The sequence below is a fragment of the Lissotriton vulgaris genome, chromosome 7 (genome assembly GCF_964263255.1).
Source record: "Lissotriton vulgaris chromosome 7, aLisVul1.2, whole genome shotgun sequence".
NCBI lineage: Eukaryota > Metazoa > Chordata > Amphibia > Caudata > Salamandridae > Lissotriton > Lissotriton vulgaris.
The window spans coordinates 1,070,882,100-1,070,899,420 of record NC_141695.1 but is presented as its reverse complement, the minus strand read 5'-3'; positions in this window follow the sequence as shown (position 1 = coordinate 1,070,899,420).

Below are 17,321 nucleotides of genomic sequence, written 5' to 3'. Positions count from 1 at the left end.
AGGACAAGGCTGGTTTGTTCCAGACGACTCGACCATTGAAATCCGCCAAAAATGCTAACCAAATACGCATATCTTGGCGGACCTCAGCCGATAGTCTTGTGCGATGATGACCCTCCTTTAGGCCGACCATCGCCTGGGCAATCGAACGGGAAAAGGGGCGGGCCATTGGGATCACCCTTAGGGCAAAATTCAACTTCCCCACCAATTGCTGCAATTGATGCAGCGTAACTTTAGATGCAGTAATACACATTTGCAGGGCTGCCCTGAATTTCGACACTTTGGCAGCTGGTAAACGAAAACAACCCTCACTAGAGTCCAACTCGATCCCGAGAAACTCGAGGCAAGTCGTGGGACCCACAGTTTTACCTGGTGCCAATGGCACGCCAAATTGATTCATTAAAACACAAAATTCAGTCAAGGCCCGGGCACATTCATCAGCCCCAGCGGCCCCAAGGAACAGAAAGTCATCGAGGTAATGCATCACATTTCGAAAACCTGTTTTCTTCGTGTAAACCCATTGCAGAAAACTACTGAATTTCTCGAAATATGCACAAGATATAGAGCACCCCATCGGCATACACCTATCCATGTAATATGAACCTTGAAACATGAATCCCAAAAGACGTTGGTCTTCCGGGTATACCGGGAGCAAACGGAACGCTGACTCGATATCTGATTTCGCCATCAGCGCCCCGGGCCCCAGGCGATTCAAAATGGCTACGGCCTCATCGAATGATGCGTACCGCACCGAACATATCTCTGGATCAATTGCGTCGTTTACAGAAAGGCCATGAGGAGCTGATAAATTGTGAATCAATCGAAACTCACCTGGGTCCTTCTTGGGGACCACCCCTAAAGGAGAACAAACAAAATTCCGTACCGGGGGAACACTAAACGGGCCGGCAACCCGACCTCGGGTAACCTCTTTCCGGATCTTATCCTGTACTACAGTCGTATGCTGCAGGACGGAAAGCTGATTTTTGCACATCCCGACACCCTGAAAGTCCCCCACCGGGATGCGGAAACCGTATGAAAAACCGTTTCGTAGCACCCCAGCAGAAGTACGATCTGGGTATTCGCTGAGCCAGGGAATCATCGCCAGGGTATCAATCGGGGTTGGTAAAGGCGCCCCTCGGACTATATTAGACCTGTTTGGCGCCTCCTCTACCCCCATTTTCACCCGATTTGGCTCTGCACGAGGACTCAGGATGGGGTGCCCCACAACCACTACATTCGTGTTTGAATTTACAAGATCCCGGGGGCCTAGTACATTTACTTCTGTTGAAATTGAAACAGAAACCCCTCTTCCCTGTATTTCCGGCGGGTCTCGGATAATCGTCTGTACCCGTACCCGACCGAAAGGGCGTCCCCCCATTCTGGCGGGAGGACTCACCAACAATACTCCCCACCAACGGCACTTTCAACATCCCCGACTCTTTCATTTTATTCCATGTCAAAGAATCGTAACAGTCCCAGGTTAAACTTTTGTTATGCTCCATCGCTTTCCTGAAAAGGTTGTCATAACAGAACCATTGGTTACCTTGGTGCGATGTCGAGTACCCCATAATTCGTGACTGATATACTGGAAATTCAGGAAGCAATTCAGGCCTACGTTCCCCCAAAATTGACGTAAAAACTCCCCAAGCGTTACCCCAGTTGCCAATATTCTCATTCACTTTAAAGGCGGCCATTTTTGCGCGCCAAACACTCGGATGCATCAGATCCTTTTGACCCTTAACAGTTTCGACCTCATAATGATCAACGAGCAGGGAGAAAATGTTTACGTATTCCCCCGCCCAAATCTTTTCCTTCATTGCCAAAGGAACATGTTGCCCCAATTTTTCTCTACGAGAGGGTGTTGACTCATCCCTTGCGATCGGCAATGGCCGCTTACCTGAACCGGACGCTACTTCCGCCCCTCGTGGCTTGTCTATCACCGCATCCGGCGCGGGCACCTTGGCTGTATCACGTTTCTCGCGCAACTGTTTCATGAGTGCTTGCGCTTCGGCAGCCGTGGCGCCCCCGCTACTGTCCCCCAACCACGCTGCTAACTGTGCCGCCAACTCGGGAGGCATATCCTCAGCGGATGTCGGGGTGACTACGACCGGAATCGGATTCCCTTCCTGCGGTACCGGGGCCGGTACCGGGGCTGGCGGCTCGAGCGGGGAACAGGGAACCGGGACGTCTCCCCCGACCGGCCCCCTTCTCGGCCTCTTAGGCCTCCCTCCGGCCGGTGGACGCCCCGATCCATCCTCACCGTCTCGCCCCGCCAACTGCTTCTTTATCTCGGACATTTCCTTCATGAGAACCCGAACCATCTGGTCAGTCGACATTCTCTTCGCGCCCTTCTTGGGCATTTTTCAAACGAAGTATCTAGAAGACAAAAAGAAAGATTAAAACGCTCAAAATTGGCTCTTCGTTCTGTCCCGAGCTCACGTGCAGCGAGGAGGTGCAGCTTCAGAGCACAAGAACAAGAGGCTGTCTTCTGGTCTTGCGTCCCTTTTTATCCGTCTTCCGGGCGGGCGTATACCCGCCCCTGCCTGCCCCGAGGGCGTGGCTGGCTGCGTCAGTGTCTAGGCCAGCCCACTCTAGGGCGGGAACAGGCGCGCCCCGGCTACGCCGCTTCGGGCATACCAGCCGAGACGCGCCTCCCGCCCAAAAATGGCTTCCCGGGGGGATCGAGGCACTCAGCCATACGTTCGGGGGGACCAAGTTGGTCGCCCCTTTCCATAAGAAATGGTGTTTGAAATGCTGCAGATAAATCCAAATGAGAACACTGGTTAGTTTGGAAGCATCCTGCGATGTGTTGCCAAAATCCACACAATATATGCGTAGATATATCCTTGTCAAGTTAACACAATGATGTTAAATTGGCACTAAAATACATTTTATACGTATCCAACTGCAATGTAACATTGTAGCTCGTGATGAACGGCATAATGTGCTGTGATTCTCTCCAAATGCCTTAAATTGCATTTCCTTCATGTGTAGTTTGTTCGTTTGTTTTCGATCCTAGATCATTTAAGTGGAATTACTCTCAGTTGCTATCAGCTATTACTTCAAATGAATTAAGTCAAAGAAAAACATTTCCTTGATCTGCTTGCAAATTACATCCATCGAGTTCTATTACTCAGCTTCCTGAGCGCGTGAAGGTCATCAGGCAAATCTTTTTCTAGGGTTAAGCATTATTTTTTTAATGTGGATATTTTCTTATCTCTCTGCTGCCATTCAGCTTTCAACCTAGTAAATATCATTTTTTTAAATAAAAAAAAGAAAGAAAAAGAAAAAGAAAAAAGATGAAAAAATGTCATTTTGTTTGCAAGCTCACATTGCATAGATGCGTTGCTTCCATATTATTTAAAGGAAATGCCTTCTATTTTTTCTTGTACTAAATTTTCGTAATGAAAGCAGTTATTTGCTTAATGATTAGCCTATTTATTTTCTAAATTGTGTATGAATCAATATGTTATATTACCTCAAATTGAAACAACCACTGTTGTCTTTCATCTTTTCGCAAAGTTCTTGAACCCTTATGTGGCTCCTTTTTAGAGTGGCCGACTGGGGAATGACAGAGAAAAACTGCAGTTTATTTGGACCCGAACATTTTACTTCTTAAAGCTCTTGATATTTGCTGATAAAAAAAGAGCAATAGTTTGCGAGAAGTACTTTATCCGTGGTATACGTCTGGACGAGGGAAAAGTCATGTATACATAACTCCTATATCACACGTAATTGGGCAATTTATGTCACAAGGAGATGCGTTTAGTAACTGTTTCTCTAGGAGATAGTTCCCTAGACATTTGGTAGAGGTCTGAGGGGCATACCAGCAACAACCAGCGATAATTATCACTAAGCGCACTTAGCGCTAGGATAATTATCGCCGGCTATCGCTGGTTGATATCGCAGAGATAGTGTGCTATCAGCAGCGCTTGTCTCGATTGCGATAAATAAACCAGCGATAGTTGCAGAAAGGTGCGATTATCGCTGGAAATCCAGTGATAAATGCACAGGAACAGGGGTTACCTTGTTGATAAGCCTGGGTGGTCTCAGCCCTATTTTTTTTTTTATTTAAAAAAAAAAAAAAATAGTCCCAGCACGTTCCAGGTTAGACATCGCAATGTACCCATGTTAGCCATTGTCCCATAGTAGCTGATGCGGTGTAACACAGTTCTATGCCCCTGCGTAAGTGGTGGTGCCCCCCCAACATGTCTCCAGATCCTCACATGTCCCACCCCCCTCCAAAACAAAATCAAGCAGTTGCCAACGAAGAACGTCCCCAACAGTTCTCTCTTGCCACCCCCCCCAGAACAGGACCCAATATTAAACTATTAGTTCCCATCCAAACTCAGACGATCTACCCAACCTCCCACCTATACCACAGTCGTCACTGTGGGTGCCTTAAGGGCTAGTGGAGTGTGACTCTAACCAGAAGGTAGCTACGCCAGCCCCCAACACCCACACCCTCAGATCCCCCATAAATAGCAGCGGTGGAACATCCCGGTGTGCAACTTACATCTGCATTACATATCTTAAATTCCCCCAGTTACCAGTAGTGTCCGCTTCCTTCTGCTTCCGTGTCAGAGCGCAAGAGCAAGATGCCTTCTGCCATCTGCGGCGTTACCAACGGGCCTTTGGTGCTGTTTACTTCCGACTGGTCCGTCTCCGAGCCTGAGATGTGGCCCTCCGATTCTGTGCCCCGTTTTGAAGGGGAAGCATCAGACCTCGAAGGTGCCACCACCGCCTGCAGCGCCGCCCTTCTCTCCTCATCCGTTTGGGACACCGTAGGTTTCCGAGAACCCTGTCGCCTTCTACAAAGTCTCCGTGATTTCCGCACCTGTGTTGTCCAGCATTCTCCCGCCTCTCGACATTTGGCACCGTCCGTGCCCGCCTTGTACGTTTCCCACGATGCCCAGGCATCTGCTGACGTGAGGAAAAAGAGCGTCTTGTCATCCAGCACTACCCGTAACTTAGCTGGGAAGAGCAAAGAGTACGTTATGCCTTCAGTTCTGAGTTCCCGTTTGATAGACAAGAAGGAGGCTTGTATCCGCTGCGTCTCAAAGGTGTAATCAGGGAATAGAGTCACCTTCCTATTCGCAACCTGGAAAGGTCCCGCATCTCGGGCTCTCTGGAGCAGCAAGTCCCTGTCCTTATAGTGCAGTAGTTTGGCTATAACCAGTCTGGGCGGTTGACCCGGTCTGGGTGGCCTAGCCGAGATGCGGTGGGCGCGCTCCAGCGTGAAAAATGGAGAGAGGCCTTTTTGCGACACCGTTGTCTTAAACCAATTGTCCAGATAACCGACCATATCCTCCCCTTCTGTTTTTACGGGGAGGCCCACTATGCGGACGTTACTGTGCCGACTCCCGTTTTCGGCGTCCTCAGCCCTCCTCTCCAGTGATTGTATTCGGTCTAGGGCATCCAGTAGCTTCACCTCCATAGTTTTGTGGGCAGGGGCCAGCTCCTGTAGGGTGTCTTCCGTGTTCTTGACCCTGTCTTTAAGTTTGTCATGGTCCGCACGTAGGAGGCACAGACCCGACACCACTTGCATGATATCTTGCTGGAAAGTGTCTCTTCTCGCCGCAATAGCCTCCAGTATGCGGCCTTGGAGTTGTTGCAGGTCTGAAGGCCCCGTGGCGGATGCCTCCGGCGTTTCCGAGACCGTGGCTCCCTCTGTCTTCCCCTTGTTCTTCACCATGATTTTTGAAATCGCCTGTTGAGCCGATATACTCCGCAGTGCGAGGGGTGCGTCCATGGCTCCCGTCTGTGTGGGAGTTCACAGCAATGGCCCCCGTTGGTCCGGCGGCTCCCCAAACGTGTGCTCTAGAGCAGCTTCGGTACCAGTTGAATCCAGGCACGTGGGGTCGTCCTGTTCGAGTACTCTCTTCCACTCACAGTATGCAGGCTTCTCCCGGGTATGTCAGGGTTCCCCATGGTGTATCGCAGCAGATAGGTCCCAAGCATGGTCAGATTTCGGGCTCCTTGTGAGCCCTTGGGGTTGTTTCCGTACGGTGTTAATAGTCAGGACAGACCTGAGCGCTCCTCATCCTAGCCGCACTCTTCTGCTGCTCCTGTTCAACACCGCTCCTTGGTTCATGGAACCTCCCATGGGTTTTGATGCAAATCTCTACAAGTAATTGCAGACAAGGATTTCCCCCAAAATCCGACATAACGAGAAGACGTTTTAATTTCACCTCGCTTTTCTCTTTCTATATTCTCCCTTTCTACAGTCTACAGCACACATATGAAGTGGGAAATGCCGTAAGCATAGTTTCTGGCCTGGAAAACACTTCTTCCAGTGCAAAAACGATGCTTTACACAACGCAGACACACTTTCACAATGGCCAAGGGTGTCTGTGTTGGCACACTGCAGCCAAAGGTCCAGCGCATAGAGAGCAGAGCAGCACCACATCTTAGTAGATATGGTGCTGTTCTGCTCCCACAACACAGCACAGCAATTTTACTTGAAAGCTTTCCCCAAATTGGCTTCTTCTACTTTTTAGAATCCTGTTACATTATCCAAATCATCCAGATGTCTCTTGTAATTCCAGGGGCCGCATTATGAATACAGCACACTTTTCTTGTTTGTGCATGGCACACCTTGTAAAAGAAAATGAGAGGCTCTTTAAAAAATGGAATAAGTGATGCATTAAAAAGACTTCCATTTGGAGCACTCAAACCTTGTTACATTATGGGAACGGGCTGTTCATACGGTGACCATCTTTCAATGGTCAAAGTGCGTTTATAAATTGCTCTTGTGGGATATCTTCAATCTCAATGCAGAATCGGTGTTCCTAATGGCATAAGAAGATATATTAAAAAGAGTTGTTGACTTTCCATAGATAATGAAGGTTGTTGGGGCTCGACAATGCAATGTAAATTTCACTTTACACCCACATCAACTGTCGCTACAAGCTGGCTTTTGCATATAAAGTTGATTGGTGATTGTTTGCAATTTTTTTTACCATGCATTGCTGTCATAAGTCATTCGAGAGCCTATGCAAGTTGGGAATTGTGCAGTATTAAAATGAGTTCAAAGAGTTTGCCTACTACTAGATGCCACAGGCTGGAATGAGATCTTGATCAACAATAGGAATGGTGACAATCCCTGCCATGTCAATTTCTATTGATAAATGACCCACGTTTCTTATTTGTGATCTAAGATACTCTTGCACCTATATAGATCTGTTGGTGAACCCAGTAATTTGGGAAGGCCAAATCTACATGAATGGGGGAGAGCAGAAAAGCACTATATCTACTAAGATGTGGCATTGTACTGCTCACACCTTGCATTGGAGCACTGTTGGCTGCCATTCATCAATGAAGACTTCCTTTTACCATGGTGTATGCGTTGTGATAAGTACAGTTGTTGTACAGGAAGGGGTATCTTCCTGTAAAAAACCCAATAATTTAATACATTTCCCTCTTTGCATGTGTGCTGTAGAAGGTAGCACACTTGTTAAGTGGAAAAATTCAGGGAGAAATTAAAACATTCCTCTGTGATAGAGATGCCTCAGGGAGGCTCAGGATTTTGGTGCAAGTTCCTGTCTATAATTCTTTGTAGATAGGGTATTACATCAAAACCCATAAGTGATTGCATGGGATTTCTTGTGCACTACAAGTGGAGTACCCCATGACACAAAGTAAAGCAAGTAAGTAAAATGTAACAGGAGTGTGACCCATGTACCACGTCGGGATTGGGTTATAAAGGTAGATAAATGAGCAGTATCCCAACAGGTAATGTTTTCAAGACAAATAAGCATGTATGCAGCAAGCATTACAATGACAGAAATAAGGAGACCACTATTCAATTGATTTCAGATTGTTATTCATCTTGTATTTCGACATAAAAAGCTTTTTCTATGGTCAGGCATATACATTTATAGCAGCACTGTATAAGAAAAAATCATGTGACAACCAACAAAGCACTTGGGGCTCAAGAACGTGTAAGTGAAGAACGTGGCGACGCAAGTGATAAGGTGAACAGTGTGGACAGTGCACAGTGAACAGTAGTGCAAATAATGTACAGTGGGTGGCTCAAGAATGGTGACAGAATAACATCGCTGTATAAGTTAATTTGCAATTTGTATTGAGCCACGATAGAGAATGCGCCTAGTATTGCGTTGCAGAGTCCACAGTGTTTCGATCCTCTTCAATTGGGATCGTCTTCAGGACTGGGTTGTCTGGCTTGTGAAGTGCTGGAGCGTGATCGGAAACACAGAGAAGATCCGTCTCACGAGGACGGCAAGGCGTCTGCCTAGAGGGCAGATTGTCAGAAGATCAAAGGTGCCCGAAATGGATGTCTCAGTTTAGGCCATACGAGGACGGCAGTCCTGTGTGAATACTTTTAGGACGCTGGTGGGTGATGTCTGTTGTCCCTGAAACTTCAGCAGGAGGCCACCTCTTTTCCAGGCCCTTGGAGATCCTTCAAAAGTTGAAAGTAAAGCCCACAAAGTTCTTTCTCCTTTCTTTGGCAGTCAGGCTACCACTGCAGGCCAATCCCCCAAGCAGCACTTCACATTAGAGATAGTCTCTCCTCAGTTTCTTCAGGTTCTTCTCCTCTTCTTGTAGTCCAAAAGTGATCTAATCTTATGGGATCAGGGTCCCAATATTTATACCCCAAAATCCTTTGTTCTCTGAGGGGAGAGGGCCCATTGCCCAGTCCAAATCAGTTCTGAAGCACTCTTCTACCAGACTTCTCCTTTCCTTTCGCAGTGCAAGGCAGGCACATCAGACGCCCCACAGGAGGTGGATCCAGCATTGTGGAAGGCAAGTACAGTCTTGGAGCACTTTGTTTAAAGGACTCCTTCTCTTCTTTCAGTGTGCAGGGCAGAGACATCAGCCGCTCATCAGGGGTGGAGCCAGCATTGTGGAAGGCAGGCACAGCCCTATTCAAGGTCCAGGCGCAGCTCCTCCCTCCCATCTAGATGCAGATCTCTCAATGCGGTAGGGAGACAAAATATCGAAATTTAAATATCGATATACAAAAATATCGATGTTTTAATTTCGATGGTATAGAATATCGATGTCCAGAATATCGACAGACAGAATACCGTTTTTATGGCATGTATGTTACTAATATCGGAATTTAATAATATCGAATTTATGTTTAGTGTTTTGTATTTTATTATGTTGTTTATATGTTTGTTAAATATGTTATTAAATGTATGTTTGAAAATTAGTAATTTCGTTTACATTTTGCGTTTCAGTATCAGAGCGGGTTGTGGGTTTATAGGGGAATAGGGTGGGAAGTAATTTAATAATAATTAATTAATAAATATTTTAAAATATTTATAAATAATAATTCATTGGTAATTAATTAATTAATAATAATTAGTTAATTAAATTAATTAGAGTCAATGTGCTAATATATTTTTTTTGTTATTGTTAATTAATAATTAATTGGTAATTAATTAATATTATTTAGTTAATTACATTAATTAGAGTTAATGTGCGAATAAATAGAATTATTGGTTATTGGTAATTAATAATTAATTGGTAATTAATTAATATTAATTAGTTATTTACAATAAATAGAGTTAATGTGCTAATATGTGTAATTTTTTTAATTGTTAATTATTAATTAATTAGTAATTAAATAATATTAATTATTTAATTAAATTAATTAGAGTTGAAGTGCTAATATATTTAAATTTTGCAGCACTGAACTTTGCTTGATCTTGTCCAGCAACTGCATGAGAGGGTGCAGTATTGTCTTGAAAAATTCCGCGATTTTCCAGCAGCAGGAGCAGGGGTCTTGGAGTCATCCACAGAACGAGATAAGTAAACAGGGTGTAAATCGTGCCGAGGAACCCTTTAAAGCGGTAAGCCATTTATTAAGGGAACAGAGGCCCCTCATACAGTATTGGGATCGCCCTGGGAGGTTTTTGCAGCCGCATTTACTGGAGTTAACCGGTAAGTTTAAATATCCTCAGCAACTACAAACACCGTTACTCCGTATACAGTTAGCCGCGCTGGAGCTGAGGAGAGGGAGGCTACTTAGAACTCTGGGGCAGCCACACCACGCAGTGACTCCTGACAAAACCTTACGTAACGCCCCAGAACTTACATCTAAACAGCTGCGAATACAGCCAATACATATTGCTGCACCTGCACCTGCATTTTCTCCGGTGGTGTGTTCTGCAGAGGGTGGAGACAAGGGGAGTTTAATTTTTACTGATCCCTATACTACAACCTTGGCAGGGCAAGAGGTGCCAATAAAAGTAGTTGACACTTCTGATTCCATTACAAAAATACAGTCCCCTCTCAGTAAAACTAAAGTTACCAGCAAAAGAAGGCGGAAGAAGAAAGGTGTTTTGCTAGATGATAAGGTTGAGATATCAGGTTTACCTAGTGGATTGGGAGACCATATCCCTGCAGTTGAAGATAAAAAATCCTCCTCTTACCTAAACACAGAGGTCAAAGGTAGAGGCACCAAATACGGTTTGAGGTCCAAAATTAAGACAAAAACTAAAACGCAGATCAACATATCTGAGAAAAAAGCTAAGATCACCCCTTCCCTACGATCTTACTTCAAAGTCATACCCCAAATACTACATCTACCAGGGATCACACCATGTCAGCAGGCTCTGAAGTGGTAACTTCTCCCCAAATTGATAAGATTTCTGTAGTACAGGATTCTGACCTTATAGACGCATTAGAGGTCATGGATCAAAGAGCAGAGGAAGGGGGCATAGAACCTGAAGCTAGTGAATTATGTTTACGAGACGGAGTAGGAGACGGGGATAACGAAGAAGCGTCAGGCTCACAATCTTCTTTATTCCGGGTGGAATCGGTACCAGTCCCCATATTACAATACTCAGAAGATTTCCCTGGCAGCTCAAATGAAGAAGCCGGAGCCGGAGCAGTTGGGGTAGATCTTCCCAATCAAATGGACTACTCTTTAGACTCCCTCACTGATCAATCCAAGTTTGCAGCCAATGACGACATAACGTCAGCGGCTATACTAGGCATGTTTTCAGCTCTCACGTTAGAAATAAGGAAGAGCTTTGCGGAGTCTTCAGCAAATTTAGCTGCTCATCAAGCTGAAATAAGAAGTTACTGCGAATCCCTTGAAAATAAAATCGAGGGATTTGCTATAAGAACGGGAGTCCTGGAGGAGACTACAGGAACACTTTCTATGTATCTGGACCAGGCGAAAGTAGATATTCAGAAGCTCTCTAGAGAGGAGCAAGCGCTCAGTGAAAGGATGGAGACCCGGGAAAACAACGCGAGGAGGGGGAACCTACAAATTCTGAATGTGCCTGAAGGTTCAGAGGGCTCAGACTTAAAACAATATATAACAGGCTTGCTAAAAGAGTCTTTGAATTTAGACCTTTCTATGGAAGAAATAGCATTGGACATCCAAAGAATCCACAGGGATCCCTTTAGACGAAATCCCCAGAGATCCAAACCCCGGAAAATTCTAGTGAATTTTCACACGTATGTTCTGAAAGAACGAATTCTTAATCTTGCACTAAAACAAAAATCGCTGGTTGCAAAGGGGGTAACTTTCTTAATAAGGTCAGATCTCTCAAGAATCACCCTAGAGAAGCAATGGGAGTTTGGGAGGCGCCTGGTAGCGTTCAGAGCAGCGGGTGCCTCAGCTCATTTAACATTCCCTGCTGGTATGAAAATAATGTATAATAATAAGATGACCAACATTAGGACAGTACAGGCAGCGGATGAACTTCTAATGCAGATGGGAAGTAATAAGAAGTCTTAGGACTCAGTAGATGAGTTAGTGTTCATGGCCATCTCTTGACTTCTCTGAGTTCTTATGCATAAAATGTAAATATAAAGAAAAAGAGAGAAACAGAGAAAAAAAGGGAAAAGAAAAGGGGAAAAAAAAATTCTCCCCAAGAGTTATCAAATAATATAATTATTCAGGTGTCAATATTAGTTAAGTCTTTATTCTTCATATGTTTTGCAACTAAATGGGTGGGATTTTTATCTGGGAGTTCACGGAGGGGCGCTATCAACCGGACAAAGCACCGGTTAGATATTGCAAGGGTTTTCCAGGGAATGGGAGGGGGGAGGGTGGAAGGCACATAGTTAGGGTAGGTGGTGGGGGGTGGAAAAAAAGTAAAAATGTCCTCAAAAAACCAAGATATAATGGTCTTAATAGTAAGGAAGCGAAATCACTATCTTATGAAATGAGTTATAGAATCAAGTATGGGTTGGTTTAGCCTTATCTTTTTACCTCTCTATTTTGTTTTTCGTGTTAGATATTTATGTTGAAGATGATTAACATAAAATATTTTTCATGGAACGTTAATGGCCTGCGCACCAAACCAAGGGCTAGCAAAATCATGCAATACATACGAGATCTGGATGCGCAGGTTATTGTTCTCCAGGAGACCCATTTAACAAATTCTGAGACGATTGATTTATTTAAAAGAAATAAGTGGATAGACTTTGCGGTCTCCACTACTCAGGCCAGTAATATCAGAGGGGTATCTATAATTTTCAAGAAAGTAGCTAAAGCTAGGCTGATTTCCCAGCAGGTCGACTCAGGTGGAAGATGGGCAATAGCCTCCGTAGCAATAGCGGGATCTCAAACCACAGTTATAGGATACTACGGACCGAATCGGATGATCCTACGGTAATGGAGACTATGTTTTCACATTTACTCTCCTTCCCTGAACCAACTATCATAGCAGGTGATTTTAATATCGTCCTAAATCCAGCTTTGGATTAATCCCCTAATAATCGATCCATAGCTTTGTCCAAGTCTAGGTCAGTGCTGCAACATATAATGAAAACTTATGGATATGTGGACATATGGAGGGAGAGGTCTGGGGATCAGCAAGGAGTGTCTTTCCGAAATTATAAATATAAACACCAGTCAAGGATTGACTTTATTTTGTTCAGCCAACGGCTGGTTGAACTTGTAAGATCCGTTGGCTACTTACCTCTTCATCTTTCAGACCACTCTGCAGTACTAATGGACCTAACCTATGTAATGGAGAGATTGCCCTCCAGGTGGTCCTTTGATTGTTCACTTCTCTCTTCATCTGAAGACATACTATATCTGAAAAGAGAAGTACATATTTTTTTTCGATCAATAATGATTCAGCAACAACAAGAATTGTCTGGGACTCTTTCAAAGCATTTTTAAGGGGTCTTATAACAGCGAAAGTATCTCACAAAAGGAAGCAATATAAAGAGCAAATTCTGTTCATAGAGGGAAGTATAATAAATCTCCAAGGTATTATCGATAGAAACACGGGAGCAGATGAGTCCGTCATAAATAACTATAGGAAAGAAATGGCGACTTTGAAGGCCAATTTGGGTTCAGTATTGAATCTTAGACTGCAGCAGAGATGGGAAGCAAGCAAACTAGCCCATTTTGAGTATAGTGAAGGTGCAGGTAAAATGCTTGCGTGGAAGTCTAAATCAGATCAGGTCAGGAACATTATTTCAAAAATCAAGATGGACAATGATTCTTTAACATCGGATACCGAAATTAGAAGGGCCTTTAGGTCTTTTTTTGAGTCTATCTATAAGGAGGATATTGTAACCCGATCCGAGGAGGTCAATGATTGGCTAAGCCATAACAATCTCCCTAGACTTACACAGGTTCAGTCTCAAGCATTGGATGAAATTATCACCGAAGGTGAAGTTAGGGCCGCTATAAAAAAAAGCAAGAAGGGGAAGGCAGCGGGGCCCGATGGCTTACCAGCAGAAACCTACAGATTGTTAGAAGATGAGATTGCCCCCTTCCTCACTGAGATGTTTAATCAGATCCTTCTTGAAGGCCAAACTCCCCCTTCATCATGGGACAATGTATCCATCACACTCATATTGAAACCTGGGAAGCCTAGAGACGCCTGCGAATCTTATAGGCCCATATCAATCCTAAATGTGGATTATAAAATCTTCACCACAATTTTAGCCTCTAGGTTAGCTTTGGTAGCCCCGGCAGTCCTACACTCAGATCAAAAAGGATTTGTAAAAGGCCGGCAACTGTATGAATTAACATACGAACTCATAGGGGCTATGGATATTGCCGTGACACATGGATTACCCTTGACTGCCCTCACTCTGGATGCGACCAAGGCCTTCGACAGGGTTAATTGGGTGTACCTGTCGAGGGCCCTGGCTAAATTTGGAGTGGGGAAGAGATTTCATCATGCTGTTAGTCTATTATATGCCAATCCATCGGCTAGCCTGTTAATCAACGGTGAGTTGTCAGACCCCTTTAATATAACAAGAGGGGCTCGGCAGGGTTGTCCGCTTTCCCCGCTTCTGTTCGACTTTTACATTGAACCTCTCGCACAACAACTGAGGAGAGAGAATGCGATTGTCCCTTTTCATCACAGAGGCTGGGAAAAGAAGGTAGCGTTATATGCGGACGACCTACTTGTTCTTACATCAGACGTAACAACTGCACTCCCGCTTATATTTGAAATTGCTAAGGGGTTTGGGAAAATATCAGGCTACCAGATCAACACATTAAAAACAGAGATGTTGGTCTGGAATGACAATCCAAGTTCCTTGGAAATACAGGAGAGCGAATCATTACGATATTTGGGCCTGAATATCACAAAAGATATCAATAGGCTTGCCACAGTAAATATTACAGCAATTATTAAACAATGTAGGAAATTAATGCAAGCATGGTCTCACCTTCAATTATCTTTGATAGGGAGGGCTAACCTTGTTAAAATGGCTATTTTGCCTAAAATTTCTTTTCTTTTTAACACTACTCCCCTTTACTTTGATCAAACTCAAATAACTAAAATACAATCAGAAATTACTTCTTTCATCTCGAATAAAAAACTACCAAGAATAGCTTGGAAGAAGCTTAGACGGCGTTGGGAGAAGGGAGGAATAGCTGCACCAGATTTAAAATTATACCTGTGGGCTTTTCAGCTATCTCACATATGAATGCTTCTAAATAAACCTACTGATCATGGGATAGGATTAATGTTTTCGGCCATGCTAAATGGGGAAGGCCTCAGTCAGTCGGGATTCTTATTTAAATTCGGCAACCCAAAATTCTTCAAAAAGATCAAGTTGAAGGTCCTGTATGGCTTGGCGAAAACCTGGTCTGAGGTAATAAAATCTATTAAACAGGGATATTACAGTGATAAAACACCGCTTTGGGGGTTACCTGATAGCCCAGTCTGGTTGGAAGATTCCCTTGCCACTCCCTTGAGAGAGGCAGGCCTCAAAGAGTGGGGAGATCTCTTTTATGAGGGGGACCTGCTTTCCTGGGAGTATTTACAGAATAAAATAGGTCCAACCTTTTCGAGGTTTAAATACATACAAATCAGAAGTTGGACACAGGCATACAACGATCCACAATTAAAACGTAACAAGTTTCCTCTTGGAGGGCATAGCCAACTAATAACCAATTTGGTTGGTACCCCCTCATCCAAACATGAGATTTCACAATGGTATAGACTTCTTCTAGATGAATCGGATGGAGAATTTAAGTTACCAACCCAACTTTGGGCTGATGTAGTTTTGACTCAAGACGTACAAGTCCTCTGGTCTACCTCATTCGAACTTTTAAAAAATATGGTGAAACCCTCATGGCTCCGTAGAAACCATCTCTTTACCCTTCACAGGGCGTATTACTCCCCCCAAAGGTTATCTAAATTTACCTCAGGAACCTCAGCGGCATGTGCAAGGTGTGGACTGATTGCAGCATCGGATATCCATATGTTTTTTGAGTGTCCCCGTATAACACCTTATTGGGAGGCCATAGGTAAGACTATTACGGCATCACTAGGTACCCCAATTATTATAGACTTACCATTAGTGCTCTTTGGAGTTCTGAGGACAACTCAAAACATAGCCAGAAACCTGGTCTTCTACATGATCCTTCTGGCAAGAAGGGAGATCTGCAGGAGATGGAAGGATCCTATCCCCCCTTCCCAGGGGGATTGGCTGACATCAACGCTACAGACTGCACGTATGGATCTAGCCAGATCAGGAAACCAAAGCAAAAGGACCTTTTGGCATTCGATTGTATGGTCACAATAAAGATCCGGGGTTGTTTGTTTTTTTTCCCCCCAGGTCCAATGATTATACTACTATGGTGCCAATCCAAATTTTGTCCGGTCATACCCCGGCCTAAGCCCAGCAGTAGGCCTCCCCACTGGTAGCCTAAAAGAATATCAAGCTGAGTCAGTTGCGGGATTTATGGCCCCCCACTCGATCGAAATGATTCCTCCCAGTTATTATACTGTGTAAACTGCTCTAATGCTTATTCTAAATGGCTTTGTTAAACCATGGTGGATATGAGGACACAAAAAAAAAATATATATATATATCGAAATTATGTTTAGTGTTTTGTATTTTATTATGTTGTTTATATGTTTGTTAAATATGTTATTAAATGTATGTTTGAAAATGAGTAATTTTGTTTACATTTTGCGTTTTAGTATCAGAGCGGGTTGTGGGTTTATAGGGGAATAGGGTGGGAAGTAATTTAATAATAATTAATTAATAAATATTTTAAAATATTTATAAATAATAATTAATTGGTAATTAATTAATTAATAATAATTAGTTAATTAAATTAATTAGAGTTAATGTGCTAATATAATTTTTTGTTATTGTTAATTAATAATTAATTGGTAATTAATTAATATTAATTAGTTAATTACATTAATTAGAGTTAATGTGCAAATAAATAGAATTATTGGTTATTGATAATTAATAATTAATTGGTAATTCATTAATATTAATTAGTTATTTACAATAAATGGAGTTAATGTGCTAATATGTGTAATTTTTTTAATTGTTAATTAATAAATAATTAGTAATGAAATAATATTAATTATTTAATTAAATTACTTAGAGTTGAAGTGCTAATATATTAAATTTTTTGTTATTGGTAAATAATAATTAATTGGTAAGTCATCATTATTAAGTGATTAAAAGATATGATTTATTTATGTGTACTGGGTTGTGTGTTTATGGGGTAATAGGGTGTCATATAATAAAATGTAATTAATTAAAGAGATTGTATTTATTTATTGGTATTTATTGTTAATTATTTGGTAATTAATATGTGTTAATTAGTTCAATTTAAATTAGATCAATTTAAAATAAATAATTGTTATTAATTGATTATTTGATATTTATATTAATTGTGTTTTTTTGTATGTGTACTGTGTTGTGTGTTAAAGGGGGAGTAGTGTGTGAATTACTTTTTACCCCCATGCTATCCAATGCTTTCCCTACTGTTGCACCCTCTGGAGTGGGAATAGTAATTTTTACCCCTACGCTATCCAAGGCTTTCCCTATTGTTGCACTCTATGGAGTGGGAATAGTAATTTTTACCCGTACGCTATCCTACGCTTTCGCTA